The sequence below is a fragment of the Ambystoma mexicanum genome, chromosome 12 (assembly GCF_040938575.1).
Source record: "Ambystoma mexicanum isolate Mex_15411 chromosome 12, UKY_AmexF1_1, whole genome shotgun sequence".
NCBI classification, from domain to species: Eukaryota; Metazoa; Chordata; class Amphibia; order Caudata; family Ambystomatidae; genus Ambystoma; species Ambystoma mexicanum.
The window spans coordinates 540,030,374-540,043,199 of NC_090936.1; the positions used below are offsets into that span (position 1 = coordinate 540,030,374).

The 12,826-nt window shown below is 45.3% G+C and overlaps 1 protein-coding gene across 2 annotated transcripts in view; it reads left to right on the forward strand.

Moving 5' to 3' along the window:
* LOC138513759 (matrix metalloproteinase-17-like) overlaps positions 1-12,826 on the forward strand; it is a 318,211-nt gene that overhangs the window by 55,250 nt on the left and 250,135 nt on the right. The gene's annotated exons all lie outside the window — the stretch shown is intronic.

Consider the following 12,826-nt stretch of genomic DNA (forward strand, 5'->3'; position numbering starts at 1 on the left):
TACCACTCACAGTAAAATGAAAATACTTTACCAGCTTCACACCTGTCTATATGCATGATATCGCAAGTAACTAGGACACATAATAAACATACCAAGGCTGACTTACTTCTTTCTTTGTGTGCTTTATAAGTCATTAGGATTTTTGAAAAGTACCAACAAACATGTGCAATGTACCTAGTTTTCACATGACATTCCCTGTGATTCAAAAATGAAAATGAAAATAGCCACAAACACATTTCATTTGTAAGGCTTCCCCCATGGTAAATAGCTTGTTCTTCTAGTGGGCTTCAAACACCCTTTATTGTGATAGATGGCCAGAACAATGCTATACTGACCTTCAAGCTTATCACTAAACCTGTGTTATATCTGAAGCTTGCTGCTTGGAGGGTAAATAAAACACATGAGAAATAGCGGTCTACATTTGTAACTGCCTGAAGAATGCACCTGCAAAGCAAACAGACAAGCACCTCAATTTTACTGGGATCTCACCTAAAACACGCTGGGTTCTGTGCCCTCGGACCACAATGCCTGGACTCCCCCTCAATTCGGACTGTTGAGAACCTCTCTCCCCATCAGCCTGGACAGAGCCTTCAGTGGAAAGTTTCTTTATCTGCTTTTCTTCCCTCTTGGCATGAATGAACTCAGCAAAGTCTTCCGAGCCAGCCTGCCTGCACCATCAGCAAATGCCTCACACTCCAAGAGCCCATGAAGAAAAAAACACTGCATTTCACTTCACTGCACATCCCTTTTAAACTAGCCTCTGAGATCGTCCCATTGATGGATGTTTGCCTAAAGAAAGTATAAGAAAATGCCTGTCCATTGACTCTGATGTCACGTGCCAATCAAATACCACCTCCTTTTTCCAAACCACTCAAAGGTTCCGGACAACACTTGTTCAGCCTGCACCTTTGCGCAGCGATTCAGGCAAAAGAAACAGAGCAAAAGAGTTACATTTCTGTGCTGGTTCCTGCTCTGAGAGTCTTTTAAACAATAAGCTTGTTTTGGGCAAAACAGATTTCACATTCCTCAGCTCACATCTTCCTTGGAAAAAACAGCTTCTATTCTGCACGTTTATTCTCTTTTGCGTTCTCCAAGGACATTGAACAGCCTAAGCTTGCCATATCATTTAGTGTGCCAATTTGTACCCATGATCTGCACCAAAACAATGTGGACCGAGCTGCCTTGAGCATTAGTCAGGGGATAGGTTAGTGGTGTTGGGGTATACTGTTAGTCTTATGCTTCATTGCAACGCAGTCCATAGTGAAACATGGTGTGGTGCTAACTGATCACATCAGCTATTATGCAATGCTGAATTCACACCCCCTTTTACCTTGTATGTTTTTATGCACTCACAATACTGGCTCACACCAGATTCAGCCGAGAGTCTCACACCTCTTGCTGTCAGAGTCTGAGTTTTCTAACTTTCTGCCCTTTCTGAAAATCGGTGTCCTTTTTTCCTTACAGTTGGCAAATGTGAGGCAGACAAGTAGATGGAGTTTTTTCACAAGTAGCCATTTTATTAAATAATAAGGGTGGAATAAACTCATCTCTTTCACTAACCTATTGAGGATTACTCTGCCTGCCCAACTAAGACTAAAGGAAAACTCTCGAAAAGGGAATCAGTCCCTCACACTTATACATACAACAAATCATACAGGTATCATATGGCCCTGTTAAACTCAATAACATAACAGTAATATTCAAACATAAACTTTGTAAACATATATCATTTTAATCAGGGTCGGATCTCCTTCCCCATGCTTAATTCAGGATTTTCCAAACCAATGTTAAAATCAAGAAGGTCCTTATAATAGCCAAGTTTTGTTCCAAATACAACACAAAGTTCTTTTCACTCTACAAGTCTTTCACTTGGCACTTGAACCATCTTTTTGTTCAACAGACACTCTTCAAAATGCTTGTAAAAATTCCAGAGTTCTTGCTTGATACACCAAAAGGCCTTGTCTTCGCACTTCCAGTTAGTGTTCAATATAATGTATATTTATTCTTTATAAATAACTAGTTTATATACCTGGCATTGCCCGAGATTTCATTTTCTCATGGGTACAATTTGTTAGAAATTCCTTAAGGTAGCTTTGCTGTTTTCGGAAAGGCGACATAAGAAAGGTGAAAAGAAAAATTCGCTACATTTTTCAATTATTTAATATTTTAAAAATGTCTTTTTATAAAGACTACACAACAAAATTTGTTTTTCTTCTTAAAAACTCATTCTGAAACGTATAACATGATGCCGGCGGTGCCAAAAACTATGTACCCAAAGTTTAATATTACCAAAGTACATGCTCATTGCAAGGCTTCTTTATAAGTACAATTTTTTGTTTTTCCAGTTGAAGCAAAGATATACAACTCATTTGGGGATCCCATTCTCCAACACGTGACCTATAACTGCCCGTGGGAGAAACATGGAGATTCCAAGTTGCTACCAGTGCACTTGATTGACTGACCCTGTACCTTGTTGATCATGATACTGGCGCATTATGGGACTTGAAGTCCCTAATGTTCTTGTTCCGTTTAACATCATTTGATTCCCTCTGGCTCAATGATTCATAAATGATATCTTCAGGAGAAGGTTTTGAAGGAATTAATAGGTGACTATTGATTTTATAATTTTAACCTAGGTGGAATTAGAACTATCAGAAGTGGTTTTATTGGTTTCCTGATCTCTCTCTCTCTCTCTCTCTCTCTCTCTCTCTCTCTCTCTCTCTCTCTCTCTCTCTCTCTCTCTCTCTCTCTCTCTCTCTCTCTCTCTCTCTCTCTCTCTCTCTCTCTATATATATATATATATATATATATATATATATATATATATATATATATATCTATCTATCATTACCACATTTACCATCGGGTTTTCAGAACTGACAACTTGAGCAAAAGAGGGAAAGGAAGCCTTACTATGACAAAAAGTCATTAGGTATTCCGGTATTAGAGAAACCTTGTCCTCAAAAGAGGGCAAATGCTGCATCTGTCCTAACGGATTCACCCCATTCTCTTGGGGGCTTTATCCTCTTAGGTGATCCACCCGGTTAATACCACCCCCAGGGTTAGGATCAGGTAGCAGCTGCCTTCCACTGGCCACCTGGGAGGAGACTTTAGGCAGGGATTCTGTGAGGACACTGCAGGATTCATCACATAAACCTTGCTGCAGAGAAGGCTTTTGATGCAGTTGCATCGGACTTCATGCAAAGATGCCTGGGCTGGAATCAGTCCTTACTTTTGATGGCCGATGGGCTCATTATATTCTTCTCCAGTGGTCAGTCATTGTTAATCGAGAAGTTTACAAACCCATAATGATATGGAGGGGCATGAAACAGGGCTGTGTGGAGGGTTTTGACCCATGTGGAATCATTAGACGGGGTAAATATGGGGATTAAGCTGTCGCTGCCCATCATTTTGCCCCAGAACAAAAATAAATAATTGGAGTGGGTAAAGATGGGGATGCGCTGTCGCCGCCCATCATTTCATCCCAGAATCCAGGAGAGCTGCGCAGTTGTGCGCACACCAAAATGGTTACCTAACTTGCCACCCACCAGTGTAAAGAAAGGTCTTTGTTAACAAAATCCACTGCTACTGATGTCAAAAAGTTGCTGAAATCGTGACTCATTGGACCACTTTAAAGATTCAACCCTTTTTGTGGGGTTCCACATAACCATCTTACTGTAAGGAGCCCCATCAAAACAATGTTAAGCAAGGATTTACTACCATGTAAGAACCATTCCTGTTTAGAATGCATTAATCCAAGAAAATCCCAAAATTGCATGCAGTACCAACAAAATCCTCAAGGGGGCACTGGCGGTCTAAACTCTGACAGGAGAATTGAGTGCAGTTGCTGACAAAGGGATTTGACTCAGCTGACTTCAAAGGCTGCATTTTAATTAAAAATTAGCCACATGCTGTTCCCAGAGGCCTGAAGCCTGGGAAACCCTATCACCTCCAGAGCTTCACACTAGGAGTTAGAATCTCACATGACATTTTGATTGATAGAAGGCAGACTGGCTGGGAGCTTCCCAGAGACCACACAAAGGACCCTTTCCTCTGAAAGGAATATGTTAATTTTGTCTGTTTAATGTCAACAAAGCCCTGCCTGCCCAGAGGACTGACCCACCCAAGTCTTGGAGGCGGACTTCAACACTCTGAGGACTGAATTGAAAGGAAAATATATATTTTACAAAAACACTGATAACTCTTTGTAATCAAATGACAGAAATGTATAACTTTGAGAGCTTTAATTTAAAAAATGTACCTTTAATTCAAGACTAAACTCGAATTTGTGTGATGTTCTGGGGCAAAACCCCATTGTTTATTAATATTACAGACTCCCTGTTTCAGCTAGACAAACGAAAATGCATTGGTAGGTGGGTAGATATGTGAGGAACAGTTGTATAAAATTTAATGAAGATCCAATGTTGTTTAGCACATTAAAAAGTGCTAGAAGTTGCCATTTGTGAATGCAAGCTCCTAGAAACAGCAGATTTGGGACAGAGTATACCTCATGTGATAGGTGACATGGGTATGTAATTTCAAACAACTGTGTAACTCTGAAGTATGTATTTTGATCATATATAGATTTGGGTGCACAGATGATAAGGGAGGTTCTTCAAGAGATCATAAATGGCTGACATCACTCTGACACAACTTAGTTCGCCAATCAGGGGACGAATGAAAGTTTGACCAATTAGAAGCTGAGAGAGAGGTAGGGTCAGTGATGCTAGAACACACCCACATTCTAAACACATAAAAGCAGACAGACAGGACAGATAGAGACCTTCAATTCCATTTGCTGCAACGCACTCTGCCGGACCATACAACATCCAGAGATCCAGACTTCAAATTCATCAATCTATCCAGAACTAAGAGACCAGACCAGAGAGAAAGCAGTGCTGTACTAAGAGACCAGACCAGAGAGAAAGCAGTGCTGTACTAAGAGACCAGACCAGAGAGACCCAGACCAGCAGAGAGAGTGACCAGAGCCCAGTCTAAAACCCTGACCAGATCCGTGATGAGGCCCATTTAATTTAAGAATATAGTGTGAGTACCCAGCAGAACTGTGTAGAACCAATCTCTCAGTTTAAATTCATCTAATTCAATCTATTTAACCTAAGTAGAACTGCCTCCTAGCTGTCACCTGTCATTTCTAGTTGCAAGCTGCACTTGTCATTTTGAGCTTTTGAAATTTGCAAACCCAAAAACGACCTTTATTAAATCGCTCATATCTCCGCGACCGTTTGGGCTAGAGACTTGCAGTAACTTTCCTCTGATAGCTTAGAATCGTAGCTTTGAATCGCACCAAGAACCGCATTCCTACCCCTTATAGTTGTACCGCAATCGCGGAACACGCATCCGCGAATTTTACCGCGATTTGCAATTTCTTCACATGTAAAAACTGCTGCTGTTTGCTTTCCATTTGCCAGAAATTCGTTTAACCTGCTAACTATCCCTGCATCATTGCTAGTGTGAGCCTGGACTAATATTAACTAGATACCACTCACCCTGAACCTCTGAAAGGGAATTAAAAGCGTTTCCAGCATATTTCTCATTCATTGCCAGCACATATCAAAGCAATTTGGGCCTGTGATTTCAAAACTCCTATCTGTTTTCTGTTGTCTAAGCTTGCTGGATTGAACTGATTACATTGATTGCATTTCTGAGAACTGTGTGCTTTCCTCCCATTTCCTTGCATTGCATAAAGAGGGGGGGAGTGAATAGCCAGAGAAAAGTGATTACATTGTTTGGGTTGAAATCATATTGAGTATTTTCTGTACTGCATTCATTGAATATTGCATCCACCTGAGCTTACATAAAGCATTTCTACCACATTATACTTCTGTACCTATTTACCAGTGTGCTACCTTATCCATTTCATCTCAACTCCTTAGTAATTATAAAGAAGTGTGCTAGTGCCAGATTCTCCGTTGTTGATCTTTATCACATCAGATTAAGTGTGCTATTCAATTATTAATTTATTATAAAGCGTGATATATATATCTATTTTAAATTATCAAATAAACCTTTTAAACTTGCAAAACAGAACTACTTCTTGGCTCAGTGGGGTCAGGGGGATTCCAAGAGAGGGGTGTTATATAGGGGTAGTCATCCAGAACGCATGAACTGGACCTAAGGATATATCAATAAGGGTTTTCATTCAGTATTATAGACTAGGCGTTGACTTAGCTGTAGTGTTGAATTGAATCCTCTTACAAAGTGGGGGCTCGAGCCGAGACGTTGGGTTAGATTTACCATTTGTGCAGCTTAATACAGTGTGCTAACTGACGGGATACATACATCCGGTCGGATCACCACGCTGCATTACGCTGTGAAGCATTCCTTAAAAGGGACACTCCAAGAAAAGTTCTGTTCTGCAAAACTAAAATACTAACTTCTGTAAGTCAGGACAGAGACCAATCTCTAGAATGACGACCTTGGTAGATATGGAAATAGCCAGAGAGCACTTCTTACACAAACTATTTGTGAGAGGTGAATGGACTCACCAGGACCAAACAATCTGGTTGCAGGCCATCACGCAACAGGTCACTGAAACAGGGTCAGATATATATAGAGATCAGGGTCCATTACACGTGGCCCTGAGTGAACTATATATGGCTCCTAAGGCCAAAGATGAGCACGACAAGATTGTTAGGATAGCGGCATATTTATATTTATACATGGGAGCCATACAGAATAAATGTGCTGAAGGCCATGATCTGGCAAAAAGGCAACAGATGGCGTTAGAGAAGGCCCAATCTGATCTGGACTCTTCTGAGCAAAGGCTGCACAGAAGCCAGGAGTCAGAAAATGAGACCAGACAGTACATCACTAAAATAAAGGAGGATATGGATGTGCTGCAAAAGGAAAAGTCAGAACAGGATACCAGATTTCTGGCCTTGCAGAAGGAACACCAAGAAGGTTTGGACTCCCTACTGCAAAGCCAGAAAAAGCTGGAGCAACAGCTAGACTTCAATAGGGCATGTGCTGAGCAGGTAGTCACCCTGCAAGGCCACCTAGATAGAGTGAAGGAGGAGAGCAATAAACTGATTCTGAAAGACCTGGATACCCAGGCAGAGTTTGATCAGGAGCGCCAGAAAGCTGGTGCCTTCCAAAGGCAAAGGGACGACCTGGCGGCACAAATGCAGGCTCTTAGTCAGGAAAGAGACGCCTTAGGCCAGGAAGTCTGCCATTTAAAAAGAAAAATGGAAGAAAATCACCTGGCCCACCAGGGGCTGGGTGATCTCCAAAAAGAAAACCAGAACTTGGTAGAGCACACCAGAAGGGTGGAAGATGCTCTAGCAAGAAAGGAGCAGGCCAATAGGGACATTGCCCAGGAGGTAAACCTCCTGCAGCAAAGACTGGCCCAGTTCTCCAGGACCAACCAGGAAGCACAGAGGGAGAATGAGGCCCTCTGTCAACACAATGATAGGCTCCAGCAACAGGTAGCGATGCAGGAGAAACTGATAGAGTCGAGTAAGGCCTTAACAGAGGAACTGAAAGCACAAATGCAGGCTCTTGCATTGCAACAGGGAGCAGGGGCGGATAGAGATGAGGTCCGCTGGGAAAGAGAGATTCCTGACCATAACCGCAGGAGCCCTAACACCAGGGGCCTTCATCTCCCCCAGTCCCTGGACTCTACCACCCCCATGTCCCCTGGCGCACATGAGCACAGGGCCGCAGGGATGGCAGATCACTATCCAGCTAAGAGTATGGGGCTCATAGGCCAGTACCACTCAGGAATGGAGGGGTGGGCATCCGGGTATGGGCACCCAAGTACAGTACAGTTCAATGGGGAACCCCAGGAGAGTAGGCCCATTAAGGGCATCCTGAAAACCTCTGCCCAGTTAGGTCAGTGGAGGGGGTACCCATCAAATCCTGGCAGCAAGGAGGAATCTGAAGACTCCTCTGAACTGCGCAGGACACAGGAGACCAGGTCCCCACATTCTGCCAGCCATTCCCAGGCTCGCAGAATCCGGGAAAACCTGGAAGAACAGACGGGAACCTCTGGGAGCAGTGCCTCTGAGTCCGAGGAAGAATGGACAAGGGTTACCCGAACCAAAAAGGCCAATAAGGCAAAAAGGGCCTTGCTTAAGGACCCCTTAAAGCAGATTAAGGCGATCAGGAGCGTCATCACGCCTTACCATAAGAACGCTAAGTATTCTGTTTGGGAGCACTTAGAGTTGTTTGAACAAATGATGGAGACTTTCCATTTGAAGGACAGCCGAAGCTGCATTCAATATGTAAAGTGGACCTTCTCCCCGGAATACTCCAGCTTCTTTGCGGGGCTGGAGGACCAAAATCATTTAAGATGGTCCACCTATAAGGCGGCCATCCTGAAACATTTTTCTGTTCACAGAAATCCTCAAGAGGCTCGCAAGGCAGCCTACAATTTGCAATGTGGGGAGGATCAGGCCCCACAAGAATTTGTGCAGGAGTTAAAGCGTGCTTTTGCACAGACCACAAGAAGGGTGCGCACAGATAGTAGAGAGTTTATAAATACGTTTTTCCATGCCTTGCCCAAATATATCATGACCCAGCTCGTGAGGGATTTTCATGAGAAAAGATCTTTAGACTGGGTCATTGAACAGGCTACCCGGATCTATGAGGTGCAGAAGCCCATAGAAAATAAAAGCAATGCCCAGAAAAACCCCAAAGCCAACAGCACCCCTGCTGCTGTCAAGGTGGCAGAGGTAAAGGTCACCCCCGTTTTGGATCTGGAGATGGGGGGGCCTAAAAACCTACCTGCACCTAATAATGCTAGGCCCAGAAGGTCCTCGGGCCAGTCACAGACAGGGAGCCAGGGAGGCAGCCCCACAAATGGGGTCCCTCGCTCTCCTGACTATGTAAGTCCTCGCTACAAAGGTAACAGACCCATCCTGGGTTATGTGTGGACTCCTCCAGCCCAAGGGGGGGGATCCAGCCAAGCACCTAACCCAGGGAACTTCCCTCCAAACTTCCCACAGGAGGGCAGAAATTTACCAAACCCTGGGCAGAACTTTTTCCCCAGATATCCACCCGACTTTCAGCCCCAAAACCATCCATCCTTCTTTCCCCAATTCCCTGAGCCCAGACCACTGAATCCGGGAGAGGGGAGGCCAAGGGTGGAGGGGTACCCAAATCTTCCCAACCCGGGGTATTACCAGAGAAGGGACAGCTACCCTTCCCGGGATCAGCCCAGGGGAGAAAACAGGGCCCCGTATCAGCCTGAGCGGGTTTCCCAGTTAGAGCGCCAGGTTCAAAACATGGCACGGGATATGGGTCACATACTGAGGGCTCAGCAGAACCCTCAGATCAGCATGCCGGCGCAGAACGCACCCAACTCTGGACCTGGTGCTCCAGAACAATGACGGGGGCAGCACCCCGATAACTCACCGGTTCCCAGGAAGGAGGCACAAGGGGAAGGGGGGTGTAAAGCCTTGGAGGAAGCTTCCTTCCTCACTTGTAAACAGCCCCTGGAAACCCAGGAACCGGAAACAAAATCTCTTGCCCCTGAAAGTCTGCCTCCTAAGGAGCAGAGGGGGGGTAGGAGAAACAAAAGACCCAAACAGACTCAGTTTGAGGAGGAGGTACAGATCTTCCAATTTGAGGGAGAGGGATCCTCATAGGATCCTGGGAAAAGGATCTTCTCCTTCAGAGAGGGGGGAACTCCTCCCAAAGAAAAATGGGTCCCTAGGGATGCAAATCCAGACTGGGGAGATGTGGAGACTGAGCTACCGCCGCCCACCATCTCATCCCAGAACCAACAGCAAGAAAATCCCCTGGTTCAAACCCATCCTGGTGACTGCCTCCAAAAAGGGGGGGGCGGCCCAGAACCGGAGCCAGGGGAACCCACAATGGCTCTGATCTCCAGTTGCCAACTTTTTCTTTCAGATTCCCAAGGCTCTCCACAGAATTCTGCCCAAAATTATTTTCTCGCGATGTCCAAAACCAGAAAATTAGCCCACCAGTTGTCCAAAAATGTACACTATCTGTGCCCCCTTGAAGAGAAGGAGGGAAGATATTATGCCCCGGTACAAGTACAGGGGCAGGGTACAATCTCGGCACTGGTGGACACTGGATCTCAAGCTACCCTTCTGTCCAGAAGGGCCTTTGATGAACTGAATGCAGGAAGGGGAGAGGATTACCAAATTCCTCTCACCTCTCTTCCTGGACAACTGCAGAACTTTGACGGGAAGGAAATTCCCGTTGAGGGGACTGCAGACTTGGACATTAAGATCGGGCGACACAAGTTGAAACACCCGGTCATAGTTGTGACCCCAGAGGGCACCCCTTGTTTACTAGGGAATGACCTCCTGAGGAGGTTGTCACCCTTAATAGATTGCGTAAACAAGGTCCTCTGGACCCAGACTAGCCGACCAATAAAATTAAAACAGAGTGTCAACCATGTTAGTTTAAACGGCACCTGCCACATGGTTGAACAAAAATCTGACCAAGTAGAATTTCACTTCCAGAACAACCAGATTCCAGACGTGACAGTAATAGCAATAGGACAACAGACTGGTGATGGGGGGTCCTCTCTATTTCTGAAAATCAACCTTCCTTCCAGTCTAAAGTGGTATTCCACGCTGGAAGGAAACACTCTGAAATTCTATACTAATCCACAATCTGAAACTCCCACTCCTATAGTCCAGAAAGATGTGAAATCAGCTCAGAGCCTGGCTGATATTCAGCAAATTGGAGAGCAGTTGTTCATCCCTGTTCAGTTAAATGATGGGAAGGACTCTGTTCTCGCTCGAGTGTGTGTGAACAACGGTAAGAGCTTCATCAGCGAAGCCATGTTTCGCCAACTCCCAAAAGATCCAGCCATTCCCACCTTCAAACTGATAGACAAATGGGAAATGGACCTGGAAGCACCTAATTCCAAACATCTCCTGCCAAGCAGGTGTATGCTCAAAATCTCCATTGGCAACAAGAGCATAGTCCACAATTGTTGGGTCGTGCGAGACGTCCCTGCCGCCTTTTACTTAGGCAGTGACATTCTCAATCGCTTTGCCATTAGTTTGGACCTAATAAACTTCAAAGCTTGGTCCCGATTAGCGGATAATCCCATGGGCTTTGATGATCCAGAAAAAGCATTTAGGTCAGCTCAATTGCTACCTTATGCAGTTGAAATTCAGGTAAAAGAGGAAGTCACCATCCCAGAAAGGACCCGACAATTCTCCCTGGAAGTGAAAGTTAAAAGAGGACAATATTTGCAAAACCCTGATGCTTACATACATCTAAATGCTTCTCTCCAACAGCAAGGGTTGGGGGTAAACCCAACACCATTAGTCAACATAGAACATGACACCATTCCAATAGAGGTGGATAACAGCGACTTAAAGAGTATTACTCTAGCCGCAGGCACCATTATTGGAATGGCGGTTGATGACCGACATTTTTCCATCGACTTAGTAAATGAACTGTTAGGACCAATCCCCAAGGACTGTTTTGACAGTGACAGTGGTGACAATACAACACCAGACAGGATTTTTACCCGGCATGGGGGGAACTTCCTGGTGTACACTTCCTGCCCCTATGGTAAGGAAGATGTGACTTGTGATTTCAGGAGGGATGAGGTGATTTTCCAGGTCCATGAGGACTGCCTTTCCCACCTGAAGCCTCCAGTCCAAATCAGCACTCTGACCAGGGACTTCTCCACCCAGCTGGAGGAGGCCGCTGAAATAGCTAAGCCAGAAGTCTTTCCAGGCTTCAGGCAGATGGTGGAAGAGAGAGTCAACCTAGCTGATGCCTGTGTGACCCTGGAACAAAAGCAAAAGTTGAAACAAGTTTTCTTGGATTTCCAAGATCTCTTTGCGGTAGACTCATATGACTGTGGTCGCACTGACATCCACACAACAACAATCCCCACGGACCCTGGCATGACTCCTGTGTTTGTGAAGCAATATCGCTTGCCTCTCGCATCAATGGAGTCCCTTACTGAAATAATTAAGAACCTTGAGTCCCGGGGAATAATCCGTCCAGTCCACAGCACCTTCAATAATCCGGTGCTGGGAATATTGAAGCCAAACGGCCAGTGGAGACTCTGTGCTGACCTTAGGGAGCTCAACAAACGGGTCCATACTTCCCGATGGCCTCTGCCCTACATTGACCAAGGGCTGGCCCAGATCCAGGGGTCACAGGTATTCACTGCAATAGACCTGACCAATGGATACTGGACCGTGCCTGTCAGCAGGGAGGACCAATACAAACTGGCTTTTACCTTTGGGGGCCAGCAGTACACATGGACCCGGACTCCCTTCGGATACCTCAACTCCGGCAATGAATTCAACATTTTTCTACACAAGGCCATGCCCGACTTGGGTGCAAGGGGTAACCTGGCTTATGTAGATGATGTCCTCATCAAAAGCTCAACTGTTGAGGAACACATAGCGGAGATCCGTTATGTTCTGACACAGTTGAGGGCCGCCGGAGCAAAACTTTCCTTTCAGAAAGCACAGTGGTGTAGAACCCGTGTTAATTTCTTGGGGCATGAGATTACTCCTCAGGGCCTCTGTCCCCAGGAAAAGAAAGTGGAAGCACTTCAGAAACTGAAAGACCCCACAACTCTGCGGGAACTAAGGAGCCTCCTTGGACTGACTAATTACAGCAGAAAGTTCATTGAGGGCTACGCAGAGATCACCAGACCCCTGATTCATCTCCTGAAGGGGGGGGTCAAGTGGGAATGGGGTCCAGAACAAGCCGAGGCAGTAAAACAACTCAAAAGAAGCCTCTCACAAGCGCCTTGCCTAGCTTACCCTGTCAGAAACAAGGAGTTCTTCCTGGAGACGGGGTTCTCTGATACGTGCTTGACGGCAGTATTATACCAAAAGCATGACAAGGT